Raw genomic sequence first — 19,389 nt, forward strand, 5'->3', positions numbered from 1 at the left:
GTGTGTGTGTGTGTGTGTGTGTGTGTGTGTGTGTGTGTGTGTGTGTGTGTGTGTGTGTGTGAGTGAGGGATAAAAACAAAAAAAGAAAGGCAGCTGCAGTATAGTCGTTAATGTTATTTTTATAAGTACAGAAAAAAAACATGTCTTATCCTATGGTCAAGAGTACAAAATAAAATCTGTGTTGTTTTGATGGTAATATGTAAAACAAAAAATGCCGTTTAGTTAATGTTCAAGGACAAAAATGAGTACGTGCTATAACAAATAAGATATACACACTACCCCTTACAATAAAAAACATAATGAAAGTGCGGTGGGGGTAAAATGAGAAACGAATAAGTGGGAGGTAGACAGACGTGACTCGTTAGACATGCGTTTTATCTTTTTAACTGTTTTACAGTAGCAATTAATTGTTCAGCTTTGTAAGGAAGAAATAAATCAATCCTCGTTTTATATTATTTTAAAAGTTAGCGTACACGAGTACACGGATTATTATTATTCACATACACGTATTATTAAATAAATTAAAAACAGTACCATTACAATAAAAAAAAGGTTGTTTGATAACTGAAGAATTTTCTAGAAAGGAAAACCACACAGTTTAGGATATTATTTTAAAGTAAGTACATTTGATTTATTTTATTGTATACATCATAGGCCTTTTTTTAATATATCGGTTTAAAATTAAATATTTATTTTTTCATTTATTGTTTGATGAAAACTAAATTAAAATCCCAACATGGTTTTTAATAGCACGTTGCTAGAATTTATATGATCAACTTTTTTAAATGAAATCTCGTTTGTAATGATGTTTTTAAATTTAAAATCTATTCTAGTTAAATAATAAACTTCCAGTTGACAAAATTTATTCTATTCAACAAAAGAAGGGTGATTTGATTTTTTTTTTGTTTTGATGTGATACATCAATAAGGAGAAATTTTTTATAAAACTAATTGATCAATTTTATGTATGAACTAAAATGAGTTTTATAAAGGAAAGGAATATAAAATGTCTTTCATGTTTTCTATAATTTTATAGGCATTGCCTAATCTTTATATTACATCTAAGATACATTATTTGTATAAATAGTAAATATAATTTATGTGTATTGAATAGATGTGTTTTTTCTTTTGGCTACCATTAATGGCCTACTGAAAATAAGTACAAATATCTTTATACAATGAATATCTCACAGGAACTATCTTATATTTACTGTTTTATGGATTGAATACTTAAATTATTATTCCTGAAATAGGAAATATTTTTTAGAAACTGTATTAAAAGAGAAAAATGTATTTTAATTCCATTTGAATTAGGAAAACAACAATAATGTGCAGTTCTATATCATATTTAAAGTACACTTATTCTTTTTTAGTTAGTATACTTTATTTACATTTTATTTTATGCCGTAAAAATGATAAATAAGTTTATGCTAGTAACTGATCATGAACATTTGATACAGTGGAATGTTGCCTAATGTAACCCTTGAGAATGTCTTGCTCATTAGGTTAATGAATTATTTGGAATTATTGCTACATAAAATTAATCATAGTTGAAGTTTTAATTTTGTATAATTTGTTATTTTATCTTTCTTTTAAGATTATAATAATTGTGTTTCCCTGCTAGAAAAATTAGAATCTTTTTTTTTAAACAAAATTGTTGAACCAAATCTTACTGGACATCCACACATTTTCAGATCTACATCATTCAATTTCTTTCTTCTATGATTCTCTAGAAAATTCTAGAAATAAAATCCAATTATCTTTTGTACTAATATTTTTCATTATTGCAGATATATTCATATATTTCACAAGATTTTATAATGATAAGAAATTATCTTGGGTATCATGGGTTATATGACCAACACTATAAATATCTGTCCATGTTCAGTTATGAAATAACCAAATAAATATACATATTTATTTATTATAAGACCCACCAAACTTAGCCTACACTTGTTATGCTCGCTAAACTTGACTAGCAAGTGAAGCGAGTGTAGGTTAAGTTAGGATAGATTATATTTCTACTTAACCCATGACACCTATTATCTTTTATTTTAATTAATTTTAATAAATTTATTAATTAATTTTAATTAAAGATAATTTAAAATTAATTTTTGTTTCTTATGTTACTAATTTTTCCTGTATGTCAGTTTTAGTTAACCATATTTATTTCTGGGTCTCTCAATTGTAATCTGATACGAAATCTTTTGTAAAGGTGTTTTATTGCATAATTAACGGATCCTGTGTTAAATATTTTGCCTAAATTTATTTTAGAATACTGTATCAAAAAAGTTTAATTATATTTTTTAATTATTTTCAAGCAAGTGCACATTTTATATTTATTTGTGATTTTATGGGTGACTAGGTTGAAAGAAGAAATAAGCACATATTTTTTTTAATTACTAATTTTTCATTTTTCTAGTGTTGTTTCCTAAATGAATTTTAGTTTATGTTTTAATATATTTTTTAGGTAATTATTAACTTTGATAGATAAGGTTTTTAGTGGTTAAAGTACTGATGTTCTTCTATACCTCCCTTGTCATTAGATGCATATCGTATAGTTAGCTAATTATTTTAAATAAAATTGTCATTGAAATCATTTATAATTTTTCACTCTATTTTTTCTTTTCCATTATTTTATTGAATTTATTTCATTATGTAGCCAATTGTGAAATCTCTTTAAAATTCATAGAGGAAGAGACATACAACTCCAGTTTATACTCTGCTTTAAGCAAGTAGTCAAAATGAACATATATTGTAAGAGATCCATTTATTTTCATATCATTAAATTTTTTATTATCAACAACATGAATACATTCTACATACTTTTAAAAAAGTTTTATTTCTAATGACATTATCAAATAGTGTGATAAAATATGAAAATTCTTCAAAATTATTCAGAATTTAAAAAACTGGCTTTGAAAATATTGAAACATTTTCATTCAAAGGATGTTTCCCAATAAACTAATCATGAATAGTACACTTACATTTTGTTCTTTATATGAATTCTCAGTTTTTTAATGCATTATAGATAATAGGATTTAAAAAAAAAATTAATAAGTACTATTTTCCTAACCTTTTAATTAAATATTTAACTCTAACCTCTTTGGAAAGACATAAATGTTTTTACTTGATATTTCATATAAATATTATATTTACATGCTTTTGTTTGCTCATATGTAGTAATTTTAATATTATACATACAATTGCATGTACATTTTATGTAGCTTAGAAATATATTAACTGCTTTCTCATAAAAAAATTGTTTTACTAATATTAAATTAATTAACCTACTAAATAGTTCATTCATCAAATTGATGGGAATTTTATGTATATCATTCATTCTGCTGTTTTAAAATATTTATGTTTAAGTGTAGTATAAATTTTTGAGTGTACTTGGGTGGATAAGTTATGTCTTGTGGCCATCATGTCTTCTTGATTGTGGTACGCTTGTCTTGTGTTGGCTTGATTGTATGAATGTATAAATGTGTGTGGTACGTCTTAGTACCTGTTAGGTGTTCTATTTTTTCTGAATGTTTTTCTCTTTAGGTATTTGTGGTGTGCAGCAGTGTGTGTGTGTGTGTGTAGTGGTCTGGTATGGATGATTTTTGCTTGTGGAGATCAAATGTGTGTGTCGACGCTTACCACCCTCTGAAGTAATGCTTTGTTAGCGGTTTCCCAGGAGGTGGGATCGCCAAGGGTGGAGGTATAGTCGATAGTGCGCAGGAATACATATGCATTTTCTTTAACAGCTTGCGGAATCTGTTAGCGAGTCTGACACTGCTTCGACGCCTGTAAATGGGGTTCTTCCACCTCAAAAAGTGAATTTAAATGGATTATTGAGTATTAACTTAGAAATGCATCTTCAAAGAGGTTAAATTAAAATATAATTGATTTTAAGGAAAATGACAATAATTATTTATTATTAAATGTTTTACTACTAAACAGGCTGTTTAAATTAAATCCAAGATTAATTATAAACAAATTTAAGGATACAACATTTCATCAAATTCTTTTAGCTTGCATTTAAAAAGAGCTACTTTCTTACCCTAAATATTTAAAAAATACATGGCATTAAAGAAATTATTTTTCTTTAAATCAAATGTAATTCTAAATAAACAGTATTTGAAAGTATACTGGTCTCCTGCATAGAAACATCAAAGAACTATACGGTATATTGGTGAGGAACCATTTTAGTTTTATCTCTAAGGCACTTTACCATTATCATTGATAAATTTTACAGGAATATTAAAACTAAAAATATGTTACATTAAATCTTTTGTATGTACAAACTGCAGATAAAACCCCAATCCTGTTTTAGTCTTCTAGGGCACATGCCCCATCTTGTCTGTTGGTGCCTAATCATTTTCCCAATTCATGTAAAATTAAAATTGAGCTCCTTCTCTTTTATTATGCGAGATTAAAATTTTTCATTTAATCATCCTGTCGCCTGATATTAATCATTCTTCCTTTTTCCTGTTTAGCCTCTGGGAATCACTGTCAGGTATTAGTTCAGAGGATGATATGTGTGAGTGTTCAGTGAATTGTAGTCTTGTACAGTCTCAGGTCGACGAATCCTGAGATGTGTGGTTAAATGAAACCCAACCACCAAAGACCACTGGTATCCACAATCTAGTATTCAAATCCATATAAAAATAACTGATTTTACTAGGATTTTAACACTGGAACTCTCGACTTCGAAATCAGCTGATTTGTGAAGACGCGTTCACCTCTAGACCAACCGGTGGGTTAAATTAATCATTCTACACCTACCCCATTCTACACCTACCACTGACCACGCATACAATTTCTTTGTAATTATATTTCATGTCTTTGTTGAAAAAGTATCTTTTCATGTATAACTGAATATAAATAAGATTTAATATTTTTCTATAATTCTGCAGATAAAGGTACTTTTCTTATCAATATTATATTTAGTATTTGTATTATCTAATACCGCATTTTAACTTGGATTGTCATCAATCACCAGTTGAGTCTATTTGCTGTTCATCATCGGTAACTTGTTTTATTTGTAACTTAAAATTTTCCAGTTAAAAATTTAAAATCATTTTCATCAAAGATATTTTTCTTTGTTTGTTTCAGTAATATAATTTATAAATCTCTTTTTTTAATTCCTGAGTGGACTGGCCATATTATGGTGTGAAAATGCATTCTTAAGAGAATCATAAAAGGCGTAAACTAAAAAGCTTGAATAGTAATGCATACCACTGCACAAGTACAAAAGGAAAAAATTAAACATTTAAAATAGAAGTAAATTCATTATGATAAATCTCTCTTGAGTATTTATTCCGTTGAAAAATCTTTTTATTTTAATATTCTTCAATACCGGAATAATAGAAAAATCTTTTGGAAGTAATATCTCTTAAAATTCGTTAACATTTTTCTGTTAACATTTTAAAATAATAGAATCTTTCAAATTAATAAATACATTCCGCTGGATCAATGTTCTAATTAGTTTAATTTTTAAGATAATAGTTTAAAATTATATATTGTAAAAACAACACAGCTTAACGTGCTACACATAGTAAATTTTATATGCTCTGTCACAGTTCAGGGTGTCATTTGTATTCTTGCTTATTGATAGCAAATTTGATAAGCTCTGACACAGTTCAGTATATTATTTTAGATTCTTAGTTAACAGGTAGAATATTTGATATGCTCTTGCACATTTCAGGTTCTGTTATCTAGATTCTTGATTAACAGGTAGAAAATTTGATAAGCACTGACCCAGTTCAGAGTGTATTCAGAATCTCGCTTTATATGTTGCAAATTTTAACAGGTACCAAATTTTATATGCTGCGGTACAGTTCTGGGTATTTTATTCATATATTTACTTACCAGGAACCAAATGTTATATGCCATTTTTTAAACACAATTTGTAATTTGATGATATTTTAAATGTATATATTATTTAGACCACTTAAAGATGTATTTTTTAGTTTAAATTGGTTTTATAAAATTTTATTTAGAATATTAATGATTAGATTTTTACAGTTACCTCTGTACAAATTATTTAAATTTTATTTATTTCATTAAAGTTTTTTGACATCAGTCGTTTGATGCAGCTCCCCAAGATTCCCTATCTAGTGTTAGTCGTTTCATTTCGGTATACCGCCTACCACTTACATCCCTAACAATTTGTTTTACACATATCAAACGTAGCCTGTCTGCACAATTTTTTCCTTCTATCTGTCCCTCCAATTTTAAAGCAACTATTCCAGGATTCCTTAATATGTGGCCTATAAGTCTGTCTCTTCTTTTAACCATATTTTTCCAAATGCTTCTTTCTTCAATGATTTGCCACAACACCTCTTCATTTGTCACTTTATCCACCCATCTGATTTTTAACATTCTCCTATAGCACCACATTTCAAAAGCTTCTAATTTTTTCTTCTCAGGTACTCCGATCGTCCAAGTTTTATTTCTATGTAAAGCGACGCTCCAAACATATACTTTCAAAAATCTTTTCGTGACATTTAAATTAATTTTTGATGTAAACAAATTATATTTATGACTGAAGGCTCGTTTCGCCTGTGCTATTCAGCATTTTTATCACTACTGCTTCATTCATCTTTAGTAATTCTACTTCCCAAATAACAAAATTCTTCTACTTCCATAATCTTTTCTCCTCCTATTTTCACATTCAGTGGTCTATCTTCGTTATTTCTACTACATTTCACTACTTTCGTTTTGTTCTTGTTTATTTTCACGCGGTAGTTCTTGCGTAGGACTTCATCCATGCCATCCATTGTTTCTTCTAAATCCTTTCTACTCTCGGCTAGAATTACTATATCATCAGCAAATCGTAGCATCTTTATATTTTCACCTTGTACTGTTACTCCGAATCTAAATTGTTCTTTAACATCATTAACTACTAGTTCCATGTAAAGATTAAAAAGTAACGTGGGTAGGGAACATCCATGTCGGACTTCCTTTCTTACTACAGCTTCTTTCTTATGTTCTTCAATATTACTGTTGCTGTTTGGTTCCTGTAAATGTTAGCAATTGTTCTTCTATCTCTGTGTTTGAACCCTAATTTTTTTAAAATACTGAACATTTTATTCCAGTCTACATTATCAAATACCTTTTCTAGATCTATAAATGCCATGTATGTTGGTTTGTTTTTCTTTAATCTAGCTTCTACTATTTTCATTATATAAATTAGTCATTTAATTAAATATAACTACAAGAAATTTAAATAATAAGAAAAGATATAGTTTCAATTTCCTAGTAAATTTAATAGAAAAGTAAAATCCAGGCTTTTAAATCTCTTTCGGATAGATTATAATATACATTTATTTTTACCGTTTTTGTATTTAATTTCTTTCGTTTTTTTTTTTACTTTGATATTTATTATTTTACATAAAATTTTTCGTAAATTGTTTTGGTAGGTAGTTAACCAAATTATAGTTACAGTATATCTATATTTATCTAATTACAATATTAATTTTTTTTTATTTTATCTTTTACAAAATATTTAAAATTTTGAATGACTCCTTTGCTTTCCCTAGTAATCGTTCAGACATCTGCCATCTGCTTCAGAGAAAATGCATGTTTCCTAGTTAGTTAATATTTTTTTCAAAACCAGGGTCAGCTGATTCTAGAGGTGCCAAAATAAATTATCCCATTTCACACATTTTTTTTTAATTGAGAAAAAAGAGTAACTTGTAAACTAAGTTTTGTTGCCATCATTTTATTGACAAAACATGAAGTAGAATGATAATTTGAAAAACTGCATCAAGAATAACGGAAATCTAAATCTCTTCAAAATTTAATTGTTTTCATATGTTATATGTTTGCCTTGTATAGTAAAAAGGGATGAACCAATCCTGGTTTTTATAATGTAATTATTCTATCTTAAATATTTTTTTTGAAATTGGGGAGAAATAAAGTGTGAAATTGATATGTAAACATGATCAAAATGTGAAATTAACATTATGTACTCGCTATAAAAATATACAAACTATAAATAAAAATGTGACATGTAAAATTGTGCTGTTTACTTATTTATATTCAACGACAACTTTTCACTTTATGGTATCTTTCAGCTTCAGAGTGCCAGAGTGACCAATTCATTCAACTGCTCAATGGATTAGCTGCGGTGGTGATAAGTTAAAGTTGCACAGCCAAATCATAAAATTAAGGTACTACTAATGCTTTACTACATTTTATATATGTATATGTAAAACGATAATACTAGTATTCATTAAAAGACTTCATCCATTTATGTAATGTCTCATGATTTGCATAAACAGTTCAATGCTCATTAACATGCCCCCACAACATTCTTTTTTATACGCTTGCTCAACTTAAATAAAAAAATGTTGGTGCTACCTTGAGAACAACTGATATTTTGGAGAGTAGATCTAATCTGGGGCTCCTAATGAAAAAGGAGCACATATGCTGAATATGCTTTTCACATATGCTGAATATGTGAAACTTTTTTCACATGCAACCATTGTCGTATTAATTAAATTTGAAGTTTTCCTTAATTTTATGTTTGAAATATTTTTTATCCCCTACTTAGCACTGGTGAAATCTATCTCTGCCTTCCGACGTGCTGAAATGGATTTTTTTAATTATTAATATTTATCTTTGTAAAATAAATATACAACATTAAGTACTTAAATCACTAGAAAAGGAATCTTTTTCAGCCATTTTTATTATTTCATTTTCATCACAACTTTTAAACAATAAATGTGCGATACATTCTCCAACAAAAATTGAGAAAATAGATACTATAGCTAAAAATTGGTTTAGAATATATTAATTTTAGGAAATTAATGTTTAGTAATGTCATTAGAGAAGGTGTAGTGAAAATAGTAGTGTGGGAGAGAGACAGAGAGAGATCAAATTAAACTCTTCTTTAAAATAATGTGTAATACATCTTTATCATTCTAGAAAACAGAATTAGTTTTATACAAATCATATAATACTTTAGAACCTAATTATCTTTCATTACCATTTTTAATCAATTACTGATTCTTTATCATCAGGGTTTCTGGTCAAACAGTATGTAATTTATTTATTTTTCTTTTTTAAGTAAACGATAAACAAGTAAAATTTTCTTTATGATTTTTTTCAAATATAAAAATTTGTTTATAACATTTTTTACTTTCCTAGCCAGTATAGAGATATATTGTAAAGTTGTACAGTTAACTATAAAAGGAAAATTTACGCTAATCAACCCAAATTTTGCCCATGTGAGTTTTGCAGATCTTAGTGTTTTATGACTAACCAAATAACACAATTTTAGCATTGAAAAATTCCAGAAGCTGGATGTTTCCTAATCGGATGTATCAGTTTGGATGAAATCTGGCACAATAATATCATATATGCAACTGCAATTAATTCTAGTCATGATGGATGCAGGAGGCAGGGACATATGGACCTTATGGGTCTGTAACGCCTCCACCAAAATATGTCACAAATAACAATACAAAAACTGTGCCTCCACCAAAATATGTCACGAAGTCTCCAAACCACGTGACAGTGTCTGAAATTAAATGTACAAAAATACTGGACCAGAACTCCAAAATACCAATGTCTGACACCAACTTTATGTCATGACAATCGCCTCCCCCAATTTATGTTACGAAGTACCCATCGGGTTTCTGCTATGCAATTGGAAAATAAATTTTGCTCATAGAGCAACATATAAAAATTTGACTTCTCTCTCTGGTAATGCCAGGGGGCGGCGTAAATTCTTGCTTCTTCTTCGCAGAGGTTTGTGCACTGATTGTGCGTTCTCCTGGGATAGGGTCCTTTCCTCCTATTACTGCTTCCTAATACTTGGGGTACCTGAAAATGGGAATGTAAAAGTTTTGGGAATCAATTTTAAGGGGGTTTATAACATATACTCAAATCAGGCCGTCTGAAATTGATGGTGGGGTTAAGTGGTTGTCTACTATCCGGTGAATGGTGGCAATCCATTCTTACTTCTAATTGGTCAAACCGGTTGGGTGAAGAGGTTTAGCTGAAGAGGCAAGTCATTTCCATTATTTTTGACTTCTCACGTGAAACATGATGTTAGTCGAAAGGTTGTATTGAAGGGGTAAAAATCTTTTCATATTAATTAATATCCACTTGATAGCTAACATATTTTCTGGTTTTATTCAAACCTCTAGAATGGGAGGGGGATAAAAATATCCTTTTTTCAGTTTCTCAGGGGGGAAGGAAGGATTTCTAGTCTACATAACCCTTTTCTGTCAAGAAATGTTAATTGCTGAAATTACTTAATCTTACGTATTTATTTATCATTCTAACATTTATCTGCGTTGTTTTGCATTATATTTAGCCAGTAAGGTTATACACATTGCATATTCATTAACGCTCGTCAAATAATTACATTATTGCAGTTGTATGGTTACGTAGTCTTCTCAAATTGTGTTTGGTAGTTCAGTCAACATGAATTTTATATGTCTTGTTGAACAAATTACAGAAGTAATTCTGTTGCATTATTACAGAAGTATGGCATTCTCTGTAATCCGCGTAGATGTTAACGTGGTCATGACATGATTTTACTAATGGGTTCATAAGATTGGTGCATGTACTCAAGGGATGGCTACAGGGAGTTCAAACAGCTGCAACTAGAAACATTTATCATTAGTTCAAAATTGCCTTTCTACAAAATTGTTTTTTTCATTTATTGTTGGGCTTTGGTTAAATTTTGAGAGGAAGATTTAAAAATAAATCACAATACAATAGTCAACTGGTGAAAATATATATGAGAGGTGTGCGCTTGTTACTTAATGAACAATCATCAAATATCAGATAAAAAATACAAACCAGCAAACCTGGCATAACTGTTGAAATTGACAAAAGCATATTTTCAAAACTAAAGAATTATGTTACGATATAGACTGGAGTGGATGTACATGTTTAACTGAATCATTTAAATTATTTAATTTTTTCTGAACAATAATAATTATGTAGAGGGTAAAAAGAAACTGTTAGCAAAATAAACATATAATGAGCCCTTATTGAGAGCTTTTCAACGATATATCATAAGGGATGGCTACAGGGAGTTCAAACAGCTGCAACTAGAAACATTCATCATTAGTTCATTGGTTCCAGAGCTATAGCCAAATGAAATTTTAATTAATGAAATATTTGGATTTACAAGGGGAAGGCACATCGGTTCAAATCTGACTTCATTTCCATTCTTTTTTAACTATTTTTTTTTTTTTTTAATTTTTAACCTATGATTGTAAAAAAATGTAAATGTATATCTGTATATTGAATACTAAAAAGGCTACCTATATGATAAACTGAAGTCAGTAGTGCACTGGTTTTCAATAAAATTTCTAGTGAAATTGGTTATCAGTGGGGTGAGTAAAACTATTGATGAATAATGTTTTACCCTTCTTTATCATAATTATAAAGTGATTAAAGTAAAAATGTTATACGTGCAGATATATATACTTTTATATTTTGATATATAACAACGATTTGCAATTAATTCTTATATTTAATGCATATCTAATTAGAATTGATAGCATTTTGTTCTACTAAGGAAACAGAAAATGTAAGAAAACTACATAATGTAAATTGGAGCATAAAATTGGTAAATAAGTACAAACATTCATATAAACAAACATTAAATAAAAACAGTTTTATTTTTATGTGACTGTCCTTGAACTGATATTTTCAACAAAACAATTAAATCTTAAGTTTTTCATTTTACAAATAACAAATGATGATGATAATATCAATTTTTGAAAACATAAAATACTGCTTGTCTGTGTTTAAAACAAGTTATCATATAAATATACATTCCATTTAAAATTTTTGAGCCGACTCAGCTTCACACCCACCTGAAAGCTGAACACTTTAAATTTGAGCTTACTGCTTCTCTTATCAAAGAAGATTTCTAAAGAGATAATCAGGATACCTCATACAACAAGAAAAATAAACAAAGCATACAAACATAGTTCTAGCTATCTGAAATTAACACATTGTTGTTTTTTGGATTGGGTAATTAGAATTAAGTTTTAATTGCATCATTTCTCTCATCTCACTGAGAAGTTTAAAATGATTTGTTAAATAACCATTGGTCCCATTTGGAATTAAAATATATAAGAAAATAGAAAAAAAAAAATATATATTTTTTGTCTTCAGTCATTTGATTGGTTTGATGAAGCTCTACAAGATTCCCTGTCCAGTGCCAGTTATTTCATTTCGGTATACTTCCCACATCCTACATCCTGAACAATTTGTTTTACATATTCCAAACGTTTCCTGCCTGCACAATTTTTTCCTTCTACCTGTCCCTCCAATATTAAAGCAACTATTCCAAAATGTCTTAATAAGTGACCAATAAGTCTGTTTCTTCTTTTAACTATATTTTTCCAAATGCTTCTTTCTTCATCTATTTGCTGCAACACCTCTTCATTTGTCACTTTATCCACTCACCTGATTTTTAACTTTCTCCTGTAGCACCGCATTCCAAAAGCTTCTAATCTTTTCTTCTTAGGTACTCTAAGCGTAGCTTTTTATGTAAGTTTTACTTCCATATTAAGCTACGCTCCAAACATATTCTTTCAAAAATGTTTTCCTGATGTTTAAGTTAATTTTTGATGTAAACGAATTATATTTCTGACTGAAGGCTCGTTTCGCCTGTGCTATTCTGCATTTTATATCGCTCCTGCTTCGTCCGTTTTTAGTAATTCTATTTCCCAAATAACAAAATTCTTCTACTTTCATAATCTTTTCTCTTCCTATTTTCACATTCAGTGGTCTATCTTCATTATTTCTACTACATTTCGTTACTTTTCTTTTGTACTTGTTTATTTTCATGCGGTAGTTATTGTGTAGGACTTCATCCATGCCATTCATTGTTCTTTCTAAATCCTTTTTACTCTCGGCTAGAATTACTATATCATCAGCAAATCGTAGCATCTTTATTTTTTCACCTTGTACTGTTACTCCGGATCTAAATTGTACTCTAACATTGTTAACTGCTAGTTCTATGTAAAGATTAAAAATTAATGGGGATAGGGAACATCGTTGTCGAACTCCGTTTCTTATTACGGCTTCTTTCTTATGTTCTTTAATTATTAATGTTGCTGTTTGTTTCCTGTAAATGTTAGTAATCCCTAATTTTTTTTAAATGCTGAAAATTTTATTCCAGTCTATGTTATTGATTGCCTTTTCTAGGTCTATAAATGCCAAGTATGTTGGTTTGTTTTTCTTTAATTTTCCTCCTACTATTAATCTGAGCGCTAAAATTGCTTCCCTTGTCCCTATACTTTTCCTGAAACCAAATTGATCTTCTCCTAACACTTCTTCCATTCTCTCAATTCTTCTGTACAGAATTCTAGTTAAGATTTTTGCATGGCTATCTATATATATATATATATATATATATATATATATATACATATAAGATATAACAATTTGTTTAATTATTTTTCTTATTAAAATTAAATATCTAATATTTGTTCCATTGAATGGTTTTACAGTTAACTTGGAGAAGCAAAAACCTCAGTAGCAATGAACTCTTTTATATTTCCTTTATTCTGGCTGGCGTTGTGTATCATCTGCCGCTGAATGATAATGACAAATGGGCTTTTATGTAGACTGTGAAAAATTGCCATGTTTGAATGGGATTCGAACCTGGAACCTCCAGATGAAAGGGAGAGATGCTACCGGTCCACAACAAAGATCAGCCCTCTCATATAAATAAAAAAAATTATAGGAGTAAAGTACTTCAAGGTTTGGTAGCAGAATATATTTTTATAATTGTAAGAAGTGTTCAAGATTTCTATTATTAATTAAAAAACAATATTATTTTTTATAGAGAGAAGAAATAAATCCGACGACTAGCTTTATCAAATTTAGTCTGCATTTATCCTTCTTTTGAAATTTATTCTATAACGTTTGTAATAGTATAAGTGAAGTGTAATTTTGTTTAACATAACTATGCTTTATAAGATTTGACATCAAAAAACATAATTTTATTAAATATTTATTAGCTATTGAGAAATTATTAATGACTGAAAAATTAAAAAGTCTGTCGTTTTGAAAACAAAATTTACTTATGTTGTCGAAAGTGCTGTAATAAACATAAATACATATTTTTTTTTGTAAAATACTTCATCATATTCATAAAATATATATGTTTAAAAATCATTAAGTGCTGAATATAACACGTTCTGGATTTTTCTTTATATGTGTGTTTCTTATTTCAATTCCTTTTCAATCATTTTATAAATGTGACATTTATTTATGTTTTAGTTTTTTTTTATATTTAATACTTATTTTTGTAAGTAACATTTCTATTTCTTTTCGTCGAGAAAAACTGAAGCTGACATTTTGTAACTCCATATGGAAGAACTGGTATATATCTACCCCGTTTAGATTAATTATGTAGTCTTTTAAACGATATACTCCATGTGATAAAATTAAAAAACATAACCATTAAAATGTAATAAAAAAAAAAAATAATTCTTAATGTAAACTAATATACACCAGTTTGATGTAGTAATAAAACCTCCATCACAAATAAGATGATTTTAGAAGTCAAAGATTCTGATTTTTAAATTCTAGTAAAGATAAGTTATTATTATCTGGATTTAAATACCAGACAGTATACTTTGGGGTTCAGTTAAACAAATATCTTAGGAATGTTGGTCAAAGTCGCATATGGATATACCCCATTTACATATCATTCTCATCTCTTTGGGCCATGAGGGTGATTTATTATTCACAAAATGAACAGATCACCATACATACATACAAGGAAAAAAGAAGTAGACAGTCACCTACATTCAATTTGTTATTGACATAAGACAAACTATTATTAAAGACAAAAATTATTTTAAAACAAGAGGGCATTAACTTATAATTTATTTATTTGAAGATAATTATCACATAAGCTGAAATCTGATACCATAAGAATATGAAATGTAAATTAAGTATTGTATGAAAAATCTCATGCCTAAACAGGAAGCAAATGCAAGACATCAAGATGAAAGGCCAAGAGTTGCTACCATTCTGCCATGGAGATCGGCAGAGTAACAAACATTTTTATTAAAATGTTAGTTGAGAAAAAAATTGGATTTTAGAATTATTCGTAATAACATTTCTTTTTGTAGAATTACAAGCAAAATTAAAAGGTCAAATGTTTAATTGTCAGAAAATATGAATTTATTTGTTTAAATATATACAATGGTAATTACCATTATGTCCAGATACATTACTATCTTTACAGTGGTCCATATCATTACCAGTAAGTAATATATCTATGTGAGAAAATGCAATTTTTTTTTATTGCTTTTTGTTTGTTGTGATAAATCAAACTCATCAGGAGATACAAACAATACTCATGACCATTTTTATCTTTGGGTAGATGTGTTTTATTGTATCTAACAGTACATTCTCTATTCTACAGTATTTAATTTTTTTTTTATTCCAACATCACTACTTTTTTTATTAGATCATGTATCAATCAAAGAAATTTTTTCATCACTCAATGCCAATCTGATATCTGAATCATTCAAATTAAAGCTTTCTTTTAAAATACCACAATCTAAAATATCACATTGAACTAGTAGGGAAAAAAACCTTTGCCGATGGATCAGTTCGTGACTTGAAATGATTTTGGATGTCTTTCCAGTCGATTGCATCATCATTCCAGTCTTATGTTGATGAAAAATCCTATTTATGAACTCCTCTTAAATCGACAAGAAAAAGGTCTTAAGAGCTAACATTTCCTGTACAAAACATAAGGAATAATATAAAAAATCTCTTTGTTTAAACCCTTTAAACCTACTCTTATTAATGAGCTTTTTGAGTAGGATTTGGCTTTAAGAAAAACCTATTTGTAAAACTCTTTTAAGACATTTTCCTAATGTTCAATTACAGAAACCAGTTTTTTTTTACGAGTCTGCCATTAACCTGAGTAATAAATTTACACGTAGTTATGGTTTAAAGAAAATCATCAATTTTATGAGGAAATTGCAGACCACTGACCACGTACAATAATGTGGAGAGCAAAATTTGAAAAGCATCTGATAGGACCATTCTGAAGGAACTCTTCATAATATACTTTAAAACTGTTTTATTCTTGAACTTCAATCAGTTAGTATGGAAACAAACTGTTACATCTTTCTCTAAACTGGCTGAGCTTCAGCTTGTTATGCTCAGTCGACAAAGGATTTCTAAATGATCATTTTGAAGGGTGATGGATCATCTCCAAAATTTGGTGACTTCCTTGATGGTCAGACTGAATAATTTATCATAGATAAACTAAAAATCAAAGAAAAAATTTTTTTATGTAGAGAATATAATAAGCGGAAGAGACTCAAAGAAGGTGTTAACATACAGGGCAATGGGAAAGAGGAATATTGGTAGACCAATGAAGAGATAGTAATGGAGCTATTACTAAATTTATTGAATTTTTCATTAAAGGGAAATTTTTTATTAGTAACTTATAGAATCATCTTTTGTAGCCGGAACAACTGTTACCACCTAATCCTGGAATTAACAAGAAGAAAACCTTCCATTTTCAACTAAACAATGTTAGTGAGCTAGCATTTGTCATCAAATATTGTTTTTCCACCTTTTGTTAAAAATAAAAATTCATTTAATTCAGTCAGCTGTGATGGAGTGAAGTGAGATTTAGTGGTAATGAACTGTATTGTTGTGTGGCTGGTTAATTGATGGACAGTGACTCTGTGAGGTTAAAACGACAAGAAATTCAAAACGTTCATGAGCCTATTCATTATTATTACTATTTAAGTATTAATTTGTCGTAATGTGTATTACACATCATAATAAATACATTCGTTATATTAATATCAGGTGCAATAGTTATTTGTTAAAATTGTGAATATCTATAGCCAGCCTGAACACCTTTGATTCTTCAACATGGAATATCTTCCATGTTGAAGAATCAAAGGTGTTATCATGTATAAACGTGCTTCAGACTAAGTAACAGATAAAACTGTATACAGAGAATATAACACAGATGTAATTTAAAGTAAATTTTTTGTGTTAAAATATCAAATAAACTAACAACAAACAATTTGTGTTTATTACTTTTATGAAAAAGGTCTGCTTCATGGTTGTTTTATACATATACACTCAAAATAATTTCATGAAACAATTTTACCAAATTCAGGTCGATGATATAAAATGATAAACTGAGAACTACATAAAAGTAACAAAATAAAATCTGTAAGCTTTATTAAAAAAAAATATAAAGCAAAATTAATGTGATGTAACTAACTTACACTACATAATTTTTTGGAAATTTTTTTGATTTCAAAATCTGTTTCAGTTATCAAACTTATTTATCCAATGGATTATCAACCGATGGATCTATTTTCACCCTTTAAATTTTCTTTTGTTTATGAAATCCAGAAGAAATTAACAATGATTTTGAATAATTTTTTTCTAAGATTTACAATGTGTAACAATAACCGATTTCTGTTTGAATTTTACAGCAACAAAACATAATCCTCCTGACTGAATTAATTTCTATGTTTAACACGCAATGAAAGCACAGGAAGTCATTTACTTACCAGAACTATTAAATTCATCTAACACCAATCGTTATTCACATGCACTATATACTAAATTTTATTATTTACTTTCAATATTTTACACACTGGTAAAAAAGTATACTTTGATGTAGTATGGTTTTTTTTTCTTTCTTTCCGTAGGGGGAGGAAAAAGCTCTGCCAGCCACTGTCAGGCCTGCACTGATGGCAGTGCGGGGCTCTCACCTGCTAAAAAACCTCCCCACCTATCATGCAGGGGCCAGATCTAAGCCATATGGTATGTACAGCCCCTGCATGATCACCCAGGCACTCTACTATCCAAATCTGTATGGCCGGAAGGCGTCTCCAGGGGCTGATCGACAAGCGATGACTCCGAGGAGCTCCCACCGCCCACCCCCAGAAGCTAGCCTCCCTTGATCAACCGTCATCCAAGTCTCTATAGATTTGCATCTGCTCAGCTTGTCGCCTCTCTTCAATTGGCCTTCTCTCCTACCATTGATGTGATCGTAGTCGAGACACACTCCCATTTGTTGCTATTGCTGAGCATCACCTCGATTATATTGTTGGCCCCTTCCACATCCTGATCCTGGAGCACTACTCTTAAGTTGTGCCATCTGGGACAAGATGTAGTACGTACAATTCAAAACAGTTTTCTATAAGAAGGGCAACCTTACATATTTTACACCACCGTACTGTCTCGGATCTTTTTTTGTTTGTTGTATAAACTTTGTATAAACCTTGTAGCATTTCTTGCTTTAGAAGTTGGAATTTTTTCAATAAATGACCCCAGTTTTTTGCTCGAAGGCGTGTTGGTGTGTCCTCAGAGGTAGAAGTTCTACCTATTACATTATAGTTATCAGGAATTATCAAATTTTCTATTATTTATTCAGCTAGATTGACTCTGAAATCAGAAATAGTTTTCAATTTGTGAATAACACTGGAATTATATAAAGTTAAATCTAACAAATGAAATAATTTTTTGTATCCCTTACTATATCGTCTCGTAACTGGAAAGCTATTCAATTTTTCATACTTATCAACCCCACATGTAAGTTGTTTGTAATCATTAACTACATTAGGATTTAAAACTTTTAATCCTCTTTGAGTGGTTACTTCAACAGAGTCAGGAAAATAGTGCAGGTTGAAATAATAAATACTGGCTTCCCATCTTGCCACTTCAAGCTTAGTGTATTGTTACAAGATCTGAATGTCGATTTTCCTTTACCTAACCTTGTAGAACATAATTCTCTTGAAAAAAAAAATTTCTATTTTTCCTAACTATCCCTACAGCACAGGTGTTATGATCTGAGAAGGTTTTGTAAGAAGATTTTATAGAATGCAATAACCGGTGAGAATGGGGCTTAATATGCAAATTCATATAATCCGGTCTCTATTTATTACTATTGATTTTTACTATTTCTGTTATTAAAATATTAATCTATCTACAATAAACTTTATTTTTTATATGTAACTTTAAATCATATATTATTAATTAAAATTAAATTAATTATAAAACATTGAATCTTTGTAATATATATCTATATATTTAATAATCATCACTCACTTTTAGGATAGGACATATATATTTAAATCCAGCATTAGCAAGCATTTCCGTTATGATTTTTTTTACATATCTCTCGATTACATCACAACCTTTCATATTTACAGAGATAATACTATTCCATTTGTCTGATCCTTTACGTTTATATTGAATAATTACACGGATCTAAAGTAAAGGAAAAAAATAAGTTTCAAGTAGTATAAAGAAAAACTTTACATATGAAATTCAATATATTTAAATTAAAACATGTTTTTCAAGTAGTAATACAACAGTCATCCATAAATACCTTCTAAATTCTATT

General features: G+C 29.1%; 1 protein-coding gene across 1 annotated transcript in view; it reads left to right on the forward strand.

The window, feature by feature from the left end:
- LOC142330930 (serine/threonine-protein phosphatase 6 catalytic subunit-like) overlaps window positions 1-14,191 on the forward strand; it is a 42,558-nt gene extending 28,367 nt beyond the window's left edge. The window contains exons 5-6 of the mRNA XM_075376396.1: window positions 8,069-8,164; window positions 13,484-14,191. The gene's annotated coding sequence lies outside the window, so the exon portion shown is untranslated. The remainder of the gene's footprint in view (window positions 1-8,068; window positions 8,165-13,483) is intronic.
- The last annotated feature ends 5,198 nt before the right edge of the window (window positions 14,192-19,389 follow it).

This window comes from Lycorma delicatula, chromosome 10, assembly GCF_047948215.1.
Source record: "Lycorma delicatula isolate Av1 chromosome 10, ASM4794821v1, whole genome shotgun sequence".
NCBI classification, from domain to species: domain Eukaryota; kingdom Metazoa; phylum Arthropoda; class Insecta; order Hemiptera; family Fulgoridae; genus Lycorma; species Lycorma delicatula.